Source organism: Phodopus roborovskii, unplaced genomic scaffold (assembly GCF_943737965.1).
Source record: "Phodopus roborovskii unplaced genomic scaffold, PHOROB, whole genome shotgun sequence".
Taxonomy (NCBI): Eukaryota; Metazoa; Chordata; class Mammalia; order Rodentia; family Cricetidae; genus Phodopus; species Phodopus roborovskii.
This window is the reverse complement of record NW_026125931.1, coordinates 349,477-363,250: the sequence shown is the minus strand read 5'-3', so window position 1 is coordinate 363,250 and position 13,774 is coordinate 349,477.

The window sequence follows — 13,774 nt, the reverse complement described above, 5'->3', positions numbered from 1 at the left end:
GCTTTAAGAAATAAGATAAGAATTTGGGTGGATAGGAGGGCATGAGAGATATTGGAAGAATTAAGGTATGGAGGATGGATACTATCAAAATATATGAAATTCTCTAAGAATTAATGAAATGCTATTTAAAGAATGTGAGTCTTAATACACTGCAATTTTGCCTCATATAAAACAAAACAAACTAAGCTTCCAGAATATCCAGTAGTTAGCCCTAGGTCAGGGTCAGTAGCTAGCAATAGTGAGGAAGTCTCTTGACCTTTGTGATTGCCCTGAACTGCTGCTCAGGCAAAGTCCATGTGGATATTTTCTTCTAAAAGATCAAAAGCTTCCTTCCATTACAAAAAGGAAAGGAAAGAAAGTATTGAACACAAACAACAACACCTACCCACCCCTCCCTACAAAGATAATACTATGGAGGCTAGTACACTGAAATCTACCCAAGATGTTTTTATTTCCTTTTGTTTCTCTTTGTTCATCTTGTGGCAAGCTTAACAATAGTTTGTTTTGATGACATACCCTTTTTACTATGTTTTTTTTTTTTTTTTTCATTCCTTCTAAGCCTCCGAATCCAAGGGAAGCATTGGGGTTTCCCCACTCATGGTTAAAGGAAACAAACAATCATAAATGGCAAATGGACAAGTGGGAGACACAAGAGACTTCACCAACTCCCTCAATAAACCCTACACTATGTTTAATCTGATCTTTTTATCACAACACAAACTTTTATATAAATTGTTTGGAATACAAATGAAAGCCTTTTGGATACTAGACATTAGGGAGTCCCACAAAGAAGGCAAAAATTAGCTTATATACATCAAGGATTCACCGACCTTCCAGAAGACATGGGGAAAAGCTGATGCAAGTGGCAATTGAAGGCACTCTCCATCTGTGAGTCAATAATGTGATCGTCTTCTCATTCTGAGCTAAGTGGAAGCTCCAAAGAAACAACTATTGCTTTGGGTAAAAATTCACATTTTGATGTTTTCCAGCCAAGCTCAGGACCGATGACCTTCAACACAATTAGCTCTTTAATCACCAGGATGTCTCATGATTATTTGATGTCATCCTGCTCTCCACATTCACACAAAACTATTATTAGACTTACTTCTCTCAAAGAGTGACAGGAACAAAACCAAAGTAACCTGAACATCTGAATTTCTAGGGAGATGCTGATGCATTCAGTGGAAAACCCAGTGAGAACTGCATCTGGCTAATTGCCATGGAGATGCAAGTAGACATAGCTTCCTGAAGTGCCATGCCCCTGGATCATCACTTCTCTTCATACCTCAATTTGCTTTTCGTTATTGTGTACCAAATCGTATACAACTTGCTGTCCACAGTGTTGATTACTTTCTAGAAGTCATTATCTGTTATAGCTCTTTATCTCCAATATAACTTGAGGCTAAAATTTTGGTCTTTGTCTGTCTTATTGCAGCTGAGTTTCTCAGGTAGCTGGTGATAATGGAGAAACTGTGTTGGTCTTCTCCCTTTCTTGTTATAAATGAATGAGTCCAACCTTTGAGAGAGGCTTTCTTAATCAAAACACATTAATTAGATGGTTCTTTTATCTTTTTACTTTTGGGAGGAGTATGCCTGAATGGACAACTGTGTGACAACAAAAAGGCATTGGTTTGTGGAAGGAAGGTAGAAGGCAGATGGAAACAAGGGCATGATGGGCTGGGATATGGTTGTAAGTGGCATATGCAGCTTGAGGATAGAAGTTGTTGTAGGACGAGTTAATGGAAAGTACAGGAAGACCCTGCTAGGTTTAGATCATCTTGACTTGGGCTCAGGTTGATAAAAAATTCCCTTTGCTTTTTTCTCCTTGGGGTGCTTGAGGTCAGTGCCATATCTAGGCATGAAGACCTGAACTATGTCAGAAAAGTAATTGAGCAAGCCAGAGGGAACACGTGAGTAAGCAGTGTTTCTCCATGTTTCTGCTTCAGTTCTCTCTGGGTTCCTATCTACAGTGCCTGCCATAGTTTCTGTTGATGATGGACTATAGATGAAATAAACCCTTTCCTCCCGATGTTGCTTTTTGGTCTACACGTGTATCACACACAGCAACAAGAAGCAAGCTAAGATGCTGGTGGTAGCTTTGTGGCCCACTTTCCCATATATATACCCTGTGGTTTATCTCAGGCCTCTCTAAATATACCCATCTTCAGGACAATGAGTAGCTGTACTCTGAATCTATATTTGGTCAGGAAACCACTCCGCTAGATGTGTAGTTCAGGACTGGGAAAGGCTTAGACACAAACACATCATTCTTACTCCACTGTATGTAAAAGGAAAGCAAAGATATTATTGTTGCAAAAAAGAGATAAGCATTCTCAGAGATTACTTTGAAGTGTGCCAATTGGTAGAAAGAAACCATCCTGAGTGAGTTAACCCAGTCACAAAAAGACAAACATGTTATGTACTCACTCGTATATGGATTTTAGACATAGAACAAAGGATCACCAGCCTACAGTCCATACCGCCAGAGAAACTAGGAAACAAGGAGGACCCAGAGAAGGAGGAAGGCACAAAATTTCCTGAGCAAATTGGGAGCATGGAGGGAGGAGGGAGTTAGGAGAATGAGAAGAGGAGGAGAGAGGAGGTCATGAGGGAGCAGGAAGATTGAGTCTGGGGAACAATACAGGAGAGCAAGAAAAGAGATACCATAACAGAGGGAGCCATTATAGGTTTAAAGAGAAGTATGGCACTAGGGAAATGTCCAGAGACCTACAAGGATGACCCCCAACTAACAATCTAAGCAATAGGGGAGATGCCACCTTAAATGTCCTTCCTCGATAATGAGATTGATGACTACCTTATATGCCATCCTAGAACTTTCACCCAGTAGATGGAAGCAGAAGCAGACACCCACAGTTAAACACTGAGCCAATCTCCTGGAATCCAGTTACAGAGAGGGGGGGATTGATGAGCAAAGGGGTCAAGACCAGGCTGGAGAACCACACAGAATAAGCTGACCTGAACAAAGGGGAGCTCATAGACACCAGACTGATAGCTGGGAAACCAGCATAGGACAGACCCAGACCCCTGTAAAGTGGGTATCAGTTAGGAGGCTTGGGCAATATATGTAGCCTCTGGTAATGGATCAGTATTTATCTCTAGTATACGAATGGACTTTGGGAATCCATTCCACATAGAGGGATACTCTCTCAGCTTAGACCCATCAGGGAGGGCCTAGGCCCTGTTCCAAATGATAGAACAGACTTTGAAGAACCCCCATGGAAGGCCTCAACCTCCTTGAGGAGCAGAAGGGGGATGGAATAAGGGGATGGTGGGGGCAGGGAAGGAGGCAATTGACATGTAAAACAAGCTTGTTTCTAATTTAAATACAAAGTGGAAAAAAAGACCCAACTACAGGCTTGGGGCCTATGCATTTAAATACAAGCAATAAAGTGCCCTAGAATAGTATTAGTTGAGAAGGTGCAACTTACAGAGAAATTGCTTATAGATCACTAATAAATATCTTCATTTTATACTTTTCCTTTTTTTTAACTTCACAAGAAATAATATAAAACTCTCCCCTGGTCTTGATTAAAAGTGACTCAGAATATGAAGGTTCCAGGCCAGACATGAGAAGGAGACTAAAGGAATAGGGGTCCCATAAACACAGTTCAATTTTAGTGATAAGCAATATCAGAGACAGGTGATACATAGAGTTACAATGGTATATAATAGAACACTATAAAAAATTGTCTACCCCCACTTTTCACAAGTTCAAAGAAATGGGTGAATCCCAAAAACTGTGCAATTCACTGTACCTCAATCATAAAGAATTAAGGAATCTTAACTGAATAATAATAAGAATGAAGAATGGTTCAATAATGAAAAATATTTTTAAACAATCCCTAGTGAATTACTATACAAGAATTCTCTATGACATACCAGCAGATTGAATACAAAGAATATTAATGGAGTTATACTTCATGACTAGCCACTCAAAGTGGTAATAGACAGAAACTGTTCAACACAATGAGGGTCATAAGTAAAACGCCTATACAAACACCATATTCAATGACATGATGAGTTTTCCTCAAGTATGAAGAACAAGAAAAAGATGAGAATTCCCATCATTATTATTTTTTTTAACCACGATATTAGAAGCCTATCAAGAAAAGATGAAGAGTCATTGCAATAATTGTGCACTATTTCTGGAATTGTAAACAACACAGGCCTTATAGAAAACATTACGGAAAACACTTAGAACCAACAAGCAAAAGGATTGAAGGCTCAAGGCAGACACTGTTTCAAAATCTGCTGTATGATTCAATAACCGCACTTCTGGGAATATATCCAAAAAATAAGGTAAAGTAAGATGATTCAGTCATAAAAAGGTAAATCCTTCATGAACATATATATATATATATATATGTGTGTGTGTGTGTGTGTGTGTGTGTGTGTGTGTGTCAAACTCTTAGAAAGAGAAAGCAATTTTAGTGGGTGTTACCTGAAGCAAGGCGAGGGAGAAAGGGGGCAGCTATCATTTACAGTTTCAGACTTGTATAACAACGTGAATTAACTTTACAGTGGGGAAAACTACTGCATTAATTATTTCCTCCCTCCTTCCTTCCCTCCCTCCCTCCCTCCCTCCCTTCTGTCCTTTCTTTTTGTCAGCTTGTCACAAGCTAGCATCATCTGACACAGACAACGTCAACTGAGAAAATCACTTTATAAAATTAGCCTGTCATCAAAATACTTGACTAACACTTATTAGCTATGAGCACTAGTAGTAACACACTTAGGAGACAATCATAGAGTAATGTTCTTTCCTGCAGTGAGGGAAGCAACTAAATCTGGAATTGTGCCGAAAACCTCATTCTTACCCTGTCCTTTCAAGGACTTCATCTGGGTCACACATATTTTTCTGATACTCTGCTTAGCACCTGTAAGGATAAAACACATGACCACTTTCTTCACAGAATTTACCAAAGAACACAATACTTTCTGTGCATTCTTTGCATTTACAAAAGAATATCAGTGCTTTCCTATCTCTATAAAGAGCACTTCTCGGGGTCAGAAGGGACAAGCTAGTACTCTGTGGCACTAAGAAAGTTTATACACATGTAATTTAGATACTATTTCTTCTTCTCCTCCTCCTTTTTCGAGACAGGGTTTCTCTGTGTAAGTCCTGCCTGTCCTGGAACTCACTCTGTAAACCAGGCTGGCCTTGAACTCACAGAGATCCACCCCCTTCTGTCTCCTGAGTGCTAGGATTAAAGGCTTATGCCACCACGCCTGAAATTGTAGCTAAGATTTTAGGTAAGATTGTCTGAAATCTTAAGATTTTATAGTAATTTTGCATTGGTGTGTGCAGCTGTGTAATTGGGTAGAAAATGTACAAAAATTCTTGCTGGTCTATTATAGAAATCAAATGAGATAACTAGTGCATATTCAGGTAACACAATGCCTTGCTCACACTAAGCATTTAATACATGTAGGTGTTAATGTTAGCCAAAGTGATACTTGGACCACAGTCTGAGCAGGAAGAGCTTTTAATGCAATACAGGGGGGACCATTAAAACTCCATGCTCTTGGGTGTAGAAGACATACTTTCTCCATTTTATTCTGCTTCCATTATTTTTTGAGAACACTTGCATGTCAGGAAAAGTTATGGTCAGAGGTATGGAAGACATTCTTATCCTACATATGACTTTGGAAGATAGTAATACCTACTACCTGTGTTTATTTATTTTGTATGAACAATTATATATATATATATATTATATAACCAAGTCCATTTAAATGAAAACAAACATTTATATGAACAATTTTTAAATAAAAATTTCAGACAATATATTCTGATCACAGTTTCACCTCCCCCAGTTCCTTTCTCACCCACAGAATTCTACACCTTCTTCCTCTGTATCAACAAATATTCTTCTCATCCCAGAGCTGCTGAGGGTTTCTGTCCTTTGATTTTGAAGAGTCACTTTGTAATGGGCAAGCAAAGAGTTGTGCCTAGCTCAAAGAAGCCAAAGATGTTGAGCTTTTCAGCCAAAGGGTAATCATTGTGAGATTCAGAACTTCACGTGACTTTTGGAGGATGACGTCCTTCCCTCACTTTCTCTTTCATTGTTCACCTGTGACATAATATTAACACAGGTATGATACACATAGCATATAATTCACCCATCTAACATGGGTTTTACACTTCCTACAAAACTGTGTAAACATTGCCATGAGCTTCTTATAGAATGTTTGCTTTATCCCTGAAGAAGCTGAAGAACAGTTTCATACTCGCTCTGAACAACAGATTTATATTATCTAAGTGAATAATTTTGAACATTCTTTATTTGACAACATATCTACTCAGATTCTTTGTCCATTTCAAAGTTCAGTTGCATTTTCGTTGTTTATATACTCTACATTATCATATCCATTGATGTGCAAAAAATTTTCTTGATTTTGTGGTGCATTTCTTCTTCCCGTTTCTGATAATACCCTTTGATATTCGAAAGGATTTAAATTTGCTGAATTTCAACTTGTTTTTTATTTTGTTACTTTTGCTTTTGGTGTCATATTGGAAGCATATCAATTAATTCAAGGTCACAAATGTATATACCTATTTGCTATATGTCTATGCTTTTTATGGTTTGGTCCCTTTTAAATTAATAAGTTTAGGTAGAGTTGATATTTTTAAAATATTTTGTTGTTTTAAAATTGATTTTAGTTTCTTAAATAGTCTGATTATTTTTAAACCAAGATGCCTCATTACTTGCAGTTCTTTTCCGTGCAGAATTTTCTTACCACTGATCTTTTCACAGTAAACTCTTTCTGATATGTCTAGGTCTCACATCACATTTTACCTCACAGTGTTTCTTAAATATTCCATCCAATATAAAACCCACCCTCCAGCATCCTACTCTAAGATCAAACTTTATTTTTGTTAAAGGTTGTGTCACTTTGTTTCACTAATGGTTCATCTGTTTTATTCACTATTAGAATGTAAGCTTGTCTTTTATAACCTTTTCCCAGTGCCTTTCACATTTAGATGCTAAAGGAATCATTGGAGAAGAAATTTGGTGGTTCCACAAGTGGTAGTAATAATAAAAATATTCTCTTAATGATTTTTTAACTAGATGAATGACATGGCCCCTCAATGTAATTAAACAATTTTTGTGCAAATTTTCTTTCATACATAGTAAAATTAAATTCCAGGTGAAAGTGCCTACTTAAGGTGAAAAGGGGAGTCTTGGATTTATAGTGATTCCCACTATAATTTAGTTTGTGGTATCCCACAAAAATCAAGGAGAAAGTTATTGAACTTGATTCTAGTTTTCAAATCATTCCTGGAAATCTAAGTCTAGGAGGGGTGGGAGAAGACACTCCAGGTGGTAAGAGAGTTAGAGTTAATGAATGGATGTCAAGAACAGCAAGTTTTAGTTGATATTCAGTGGTACATTAAAACTTGAAGATGAAAAACACTTTTCTACAAGTTGAAAATATAGTTGCATTTTTGAGTGAGACTGGTTTCTCAGCTTAGCCTTGGTTACCTCCGGATAACACCTGGTCAATAAAGCACTCAAATTAGAAGGATTTTTTTTAAGCACTCTGGCTCCTTCAATCCACTGACCTCATATTACCACATCCTACTTGAGTCTGTCCTTCCTGACCAAACTTGTCTTTAAGAGGCTGTGTGGTGTGTGGGAAATAGGATAGTAAGAACAATATTTATCTCCTCTACAAGTCCTTGACTCTTTACCCATCCCTTAGTCATGTGTTATCCTTTGAATTGTTTCTGTCTTTGATCCTCACTGATTTTTGTTTGTTTGTTTGTTTGTTTTTGGAATAGAGTGGTTTGCATGTTTCTCAGGCTAGAACTTCTTTCTCATCTACTTTCCTACACTTTCCAAGTCCTAGGATTACATATATGTCTCACCACAACCAATGTCCGTGCTCCTGGGCACTGAACCCAGAGCATCATTCATAGTAGGCAAACACTCTTGTCAACTGAGCTGCATCCTTAGCCTATTGGCTCTTTTTGTATAATCGACACCTTTGTCATATCATCTACTTTTAGGATTAGCATCACGCATATGAAGTTTTATTCCATAACCTTCATTTTATCTCTAGACCCATGTACTTTATGTGTGCTAACCATCTGTCTTCTGATAACTTTCTAGACATTTTGAATCTAATAGTCATGCTGAACTCAATGATTTACTCATGGTCCTACTTGCTCATTAAGGTGATGGTATGAAGAGGTAAGGACACTGCTGTGTACCATTTCATTCTGTCGTATAGAAGGATATTCTTACAATTTCATCATCTAAAGGCATTGTACATTAGATAAATACTTCTTCCTTTCCTTCATATCCATTTTGACCCATTCCTTGAGTTCTCACTCAGCCTGTCTTTCTCCAAGTCCTTTTCCAAATCCATCATTTAGTAGACCCAAGAGTTCCATGGGTTTTGGAAAACCTTGTCTTTTATCAACTTTTTATGCAATATGCTTTGGTCATGTTTACCCTTCTCAAACTCCTCCTAGATCCTCTTTACCTTTCTACCTGCTCAACTTCATATTCACTCTTTCTCATGCACACACAATGAAAAAAAAATACAAGCAAGCAATAAACTTTCCTAAACCCTAGTTTCATGTCCTAAGAAGATAATTTTTCAAGGTTGTTTGGAGGTTTAAATTTACTATTTAAATTTGAGGGGATTCCTCTGGTAAATCTTGTTGAGAAATATTAGATATTTACTGAAATTTCCAGTGTGTATTCTTGGGGACAGCCTCTTGGGAATGTCTATGATGTCTCCAGAAAGAATAAATACTACCTAGAAAGAACTGAAATGATGTTTTTGACTATCATTTTCTTCTATTTCATATTGTCAAGAGAAAATGAGCTACACTGTAAGTTACTAGACCAATTGTTTCCTGGAGTAGTGCTAACCTAGCACACAAATATTTACCCAAGGTATAAAGGAGAGGTTTTTTGGCCAGAACTTTTCTTATGGTGTGGTTTGTTTCCAGCAGCTGTTGCTTTATGGTATTTTGGGGTCAAATTATCTGGCTGGTAGTGCTGTCTCCATTGGCTGGCCAACTGTCTTATCAGATTACTGCAGTGGAAAAGGCTGTTCTATGCTTCTTGATAAGGAAGACACACTCATCTCTTTTCCTTCCTTCCTTCCTTCCTTCGTTCATTTCATTCTTCAGTATCCATTCCTCCTTCTCTCTTTTCCTCCTCCTCGCTTTATTCTTCTGTGTTTGTGTATTAACCTGTCAATCTATACCATTCAACAAAACAGAAAAGTGTAGGAAATTTGTTAGGAGCTGATTTAAAATTCAGTCTGAGACATTCAGGTCACCCAATTCTCAAAGCCCTCTGACTTTTATTAGTAGCTAGAGGTAAATTAAGTTTTTATTGTTTCTGGAAAGTTATCTCTCTTGTTTCAGTGCATTTTCTAAAACCAAATTGTATTATTCTCTAGGAAGTGAGTTCAAGTGGGTTGGAAAATAAGCTACAGCATTTGGCTATCCACAAAGATAGGCCAGAGGTCCTGCGGTCAGCCTTTAAGGATTAGAGCAGGGGACAAGTGACATTAACAATTTATGGTTTATCTTGTTTAAACACAGCTATTTATTTGTCAAATTATTATTTTGCCACACTGAGACTGTCCACAGGCACCCTGTATATATATAAAAATTCTTATGAGTCTTTGATGTATCTGTCTTCTGACTTTCCAGTTCAGCTGGTACAGTGTCCATTTCACCATGATTGAGCCCCACTGACCTTATAATGTGTCAGCCTGCCAAGAACCTTTTCTTTTTTGTGTCTTAGATTTACAGTTTTCTCTCCATCACTTTTAGTTCTTTATTGCTTCTAATTTTAGTTCTTTATTGCTTCTAATCTGTCTTATTTACTTTTTCATTGCTGTAATAAAAAGTTCTGACCCCCTACCCCCAAACAAACAAAAATCTTAAGAAACAAAGGATTAATGTTCACTTACAGTTTCAGAGGGATAAAGTCCATCAAGGTGAGAGAGACAGGGTACCTAATAGGGAAGGCATGGTGGTAGGAGGAGGCTTCCTGGTCGCATTGTATCCATTCTCAGGAAGCAGACAGTAAAGGGTCCTGAGAGTCAGTACGGAATATACCAAGATACCAAATTCTCAGAACAAAAGAGATTTATTTACATTGGAGGGGACAAGCTGGGGGCTGCCTCTGGATCAGGCAGCCAGTGTCTCTGCAGTTGTGATTTTTAAGGAGAAATGGGTAAGTCTGATCTAGGATGAGTTGGTAAGTCCTGATCGGGCCTGTTAGTGAATGTAGCTATATAATGAATTTTGGTTGATGGACCTTGGTGTTAGCTGCATCAGGCACACAACTTTCCTTACATGACACCCCAATGATTCTATTCTTGGCAGCATCTTAGGATGTCTACTGCAACTTAGGTATCACCTTTCTAACTTCACACAGTGGTCTCTCAGCCACCCAGTGGTCTCCTTGCAGGGATTGTTACTCTGCCACATGTTACTTGACTTTATCAATCCTCTAAACCTAAGGTATGAGCCTCCATTACTGGATCAATCTTGTGATTTTCATTCTCGAAAAGTCAGTACCATGTAGACCATATTGCCAAGTTCTGCAGATTTCTCAGGATAGAGTGTAACTATCAAGAACCATAGTAACTTGTTGACAAGAGCCTTTACTCATCAAGAAATATTGTCAGTTTCCAGTTCTGATTTTTTATGTAAAATATATGTTTCATTTATACATTTTCAGAATATAACTAAAACTTTTAAATAAAAATTTTATGATGGTTTGGCCAGAAAGTTCCAAGGGTACATGTGGCTCTACATCCTCAGTGACAGGATTCAAAACATACTTCACCACAGACAGCTTTTTACATGGCTTCTAGATTTCAAACTCAGGTCCTCAAGCTTGTGTGGCAAGCATTTTAACAACTGAGTCACTTTACTAACCCCTAGAACTAAATGGTCTCACTGACCTGAGAATCTTCCTATACTCGGTGTCCATGGGTGTTGGGACATTGAGCTTGTGATTTTAAGTTTTGAAAGCATTTACATGATGAATTTTTAAATATCAAGGGAAATGGGACTCTAAAAATGTAAGCTTATGGGACCATTTCACATTAAAGCCATTTTATCATTTGGGTTTGTATCTTGGTGACATATTAGAGAAGCCTCTCTTCGCACCCTTATTACATTATCAAATATTTTTAACCACTCAAAGATTCCCTTACTATTCTTATGCTAAATATTTTACTGTTTAACCTTCTCCATCTTCCTGATTCCAAAGTAAATATTATAAGATCAGGGTTCTTATCTATCTTCCTGTGTGCTTCTTAAAGTTACTTAAAGTTACACTTAAAGAGTGTTGAACATAAGATGAGGATTAGCAAACTTCTTACAGTTTGCATTGATATAACAAAATTTCTCTCCTAGTTATTTGTGATGAAGATAATATATTTTGTCATAGTTCTGGAGAAACAGATGTCTACAAAGCATTGGATGGTTACGATTCTAGTGAGGGTTACTCTCTGTTTTGGAAATTGGCCATTATTTCTGTATGTTTTTGAGCAGAAGAATGTAATATTCAAATGACAAAGATGGAAGGGCTATATGGTGGATTCATTGTGTTCTCACACTGCCAAATGGAAAGGATGTTAACACTATTTGAAGCTGCTTTTATATCAGTTCCTAAAGCTTCCACTTTTTAATACCAACACATTGGTAACACATGAATTTTGGAGCAAATGCATTCAAATGAAGGCAGTAAGTAATGGTTCACTGGTTGCCTTTAGCAACGATTAGCATGAGTGATGAATCCTTGTAGTGTATATAAGAATCTTTAGAGAACTTAACAGCCCAATGGAAATGTTCTCTAAAATTCCATTTCATTCTAAACACACATTCATAGCAGTTAATATAATTCAATTTACTTTAACTTAGTCTATATAATTTGAACCAAAAATCTTGTACATGGGTTAGGTTTTACAAAAGGAGTTCTGTTTAATTTTATCTGTTATAAATATAATAAATATCTTCCTTCAAAGGCTGTTAAAGCAAGCAGCAGGAAGCATGGGCAATTTTATTTTTGACTTGCTTCCAAATAACATAGAAATTGCATGCTAAAAATTGGTACTCAGTAAAACATCTTTAAAATGTTTCAGTGCCAGCTAATACATTGTATAGTGGGGGAGAATCCAATGTGTACCTTATTAAACAAACATGATATCCATCCCATTTTAGTAGTGTGTATAGTTTATAAATTGATACAGATCAAGATGTATTTTGTATTTTTTAAAAACTATACACTCCATTGGTGTGTTAAAGTTAATCTCTACTAGCTTGTTAAAGTTGACTGTTATGTCTTTCCAGTATCATCCTCATTGGCATCAAGCTACCGACTTAAAATTTGTTGTTACTGGACTATAAGAATCAGCACTGTCACAAGTCAAAGCTTTCTTGAACCTGGTCTTCAGACTCTGAAGTCAGTTATTAAACATTTCCTGTTATGCAATGCATTGCTGTGATGGTTAATGTACATTCTTAACTTGGCTAGATATAGAATCACCAAGACACACACTTCTAGCCATGTCTATGTAGGCATTTCCAGAGAGGTTTAAATTGGAGAGAGATGTACCCTGAATATGGTTGTTACCATCCCATGAGTGATTAAAGCCCTTGCTGTGCAAGCATAAGGACTGAGTTTGGATCTTCAGAACCCATGTGGAGAAGGATGGATGGGCATTCAGAATGTAGAGAAAGGATCAGTGGAACAAGCTGATGAGCTGCATATCAGCAAGGTCAGGGTTCAGTTGAGAGTCCCTGCCTCAATATATAAGGTAGAGAGATCAAAGAATACTCTCTGTATCAACTTCATGTCTCCACATGTACGTGCTTATATACATGAACATGTACCACACACATATATACATGGAATCAAGAAAGAAGTAGAGAAAATAAGATGAGCATTTAAATTGCTCTCACTGTGCATCTTGATACATGTAGGTATAAGCAAGTTCCTGTTTCTATTTGCTCCCTACCACAATTATCCTCCATAAACTCCCTAACGTATTCAATGGTGTCCACCAAATTCTAAACAAAAATAAGTCTTTCATCCTTAGGTTGCCAATAAATACATGCTATTAAATACATGATAAAATGTATGTAATCACAGCAATGAGACAAGTAGCTGATTCAATTTAAGACTAACATAATCCATTCATCTACTGAATTGATAATGAAATTCAGTAAAGAAGTTGTTATTTCTGATTTTTCTTTAACTTTGTTTTAACATTTATTATTTATTTGGGTATGTGCCCACACATGGATGAACAAATACCATGACATAACAGTGGAGATCAGAGGGACAACTTTCAGGGATTAATTGTTTCTTTTTACCGCATGGGTCCCAGGGATTGAGCTCAAGTTGTCAGGCTTGTGGCAAGAACCTCTCTACTCATTGAGCAACCTCTACAGCCCCCAGTTTTGATGTCCATATTAAAACATCTAAGTTTCATTTCTAGGTTTTCAGTGTGGGGTTAAAACATTAGGGGAAATTTTATATGGTGTGTGTGGCCAGCAAGTTCCAGGGATTCATGGTTTTTTCACATCCTTATTATTGGGCTTCTAAGCACTCGTCACCATTCCAGGCTTTTTACTTGGCTGCTAGCATTCAGATAACATATTTATGCTTGTGTGGGAAGCATATTACCAACCAACTTACTTTCTCAGCCCTGAGAATTAAAACATTTTCACTGGCCAGGGTATCTTCCTATGCTCAATTTC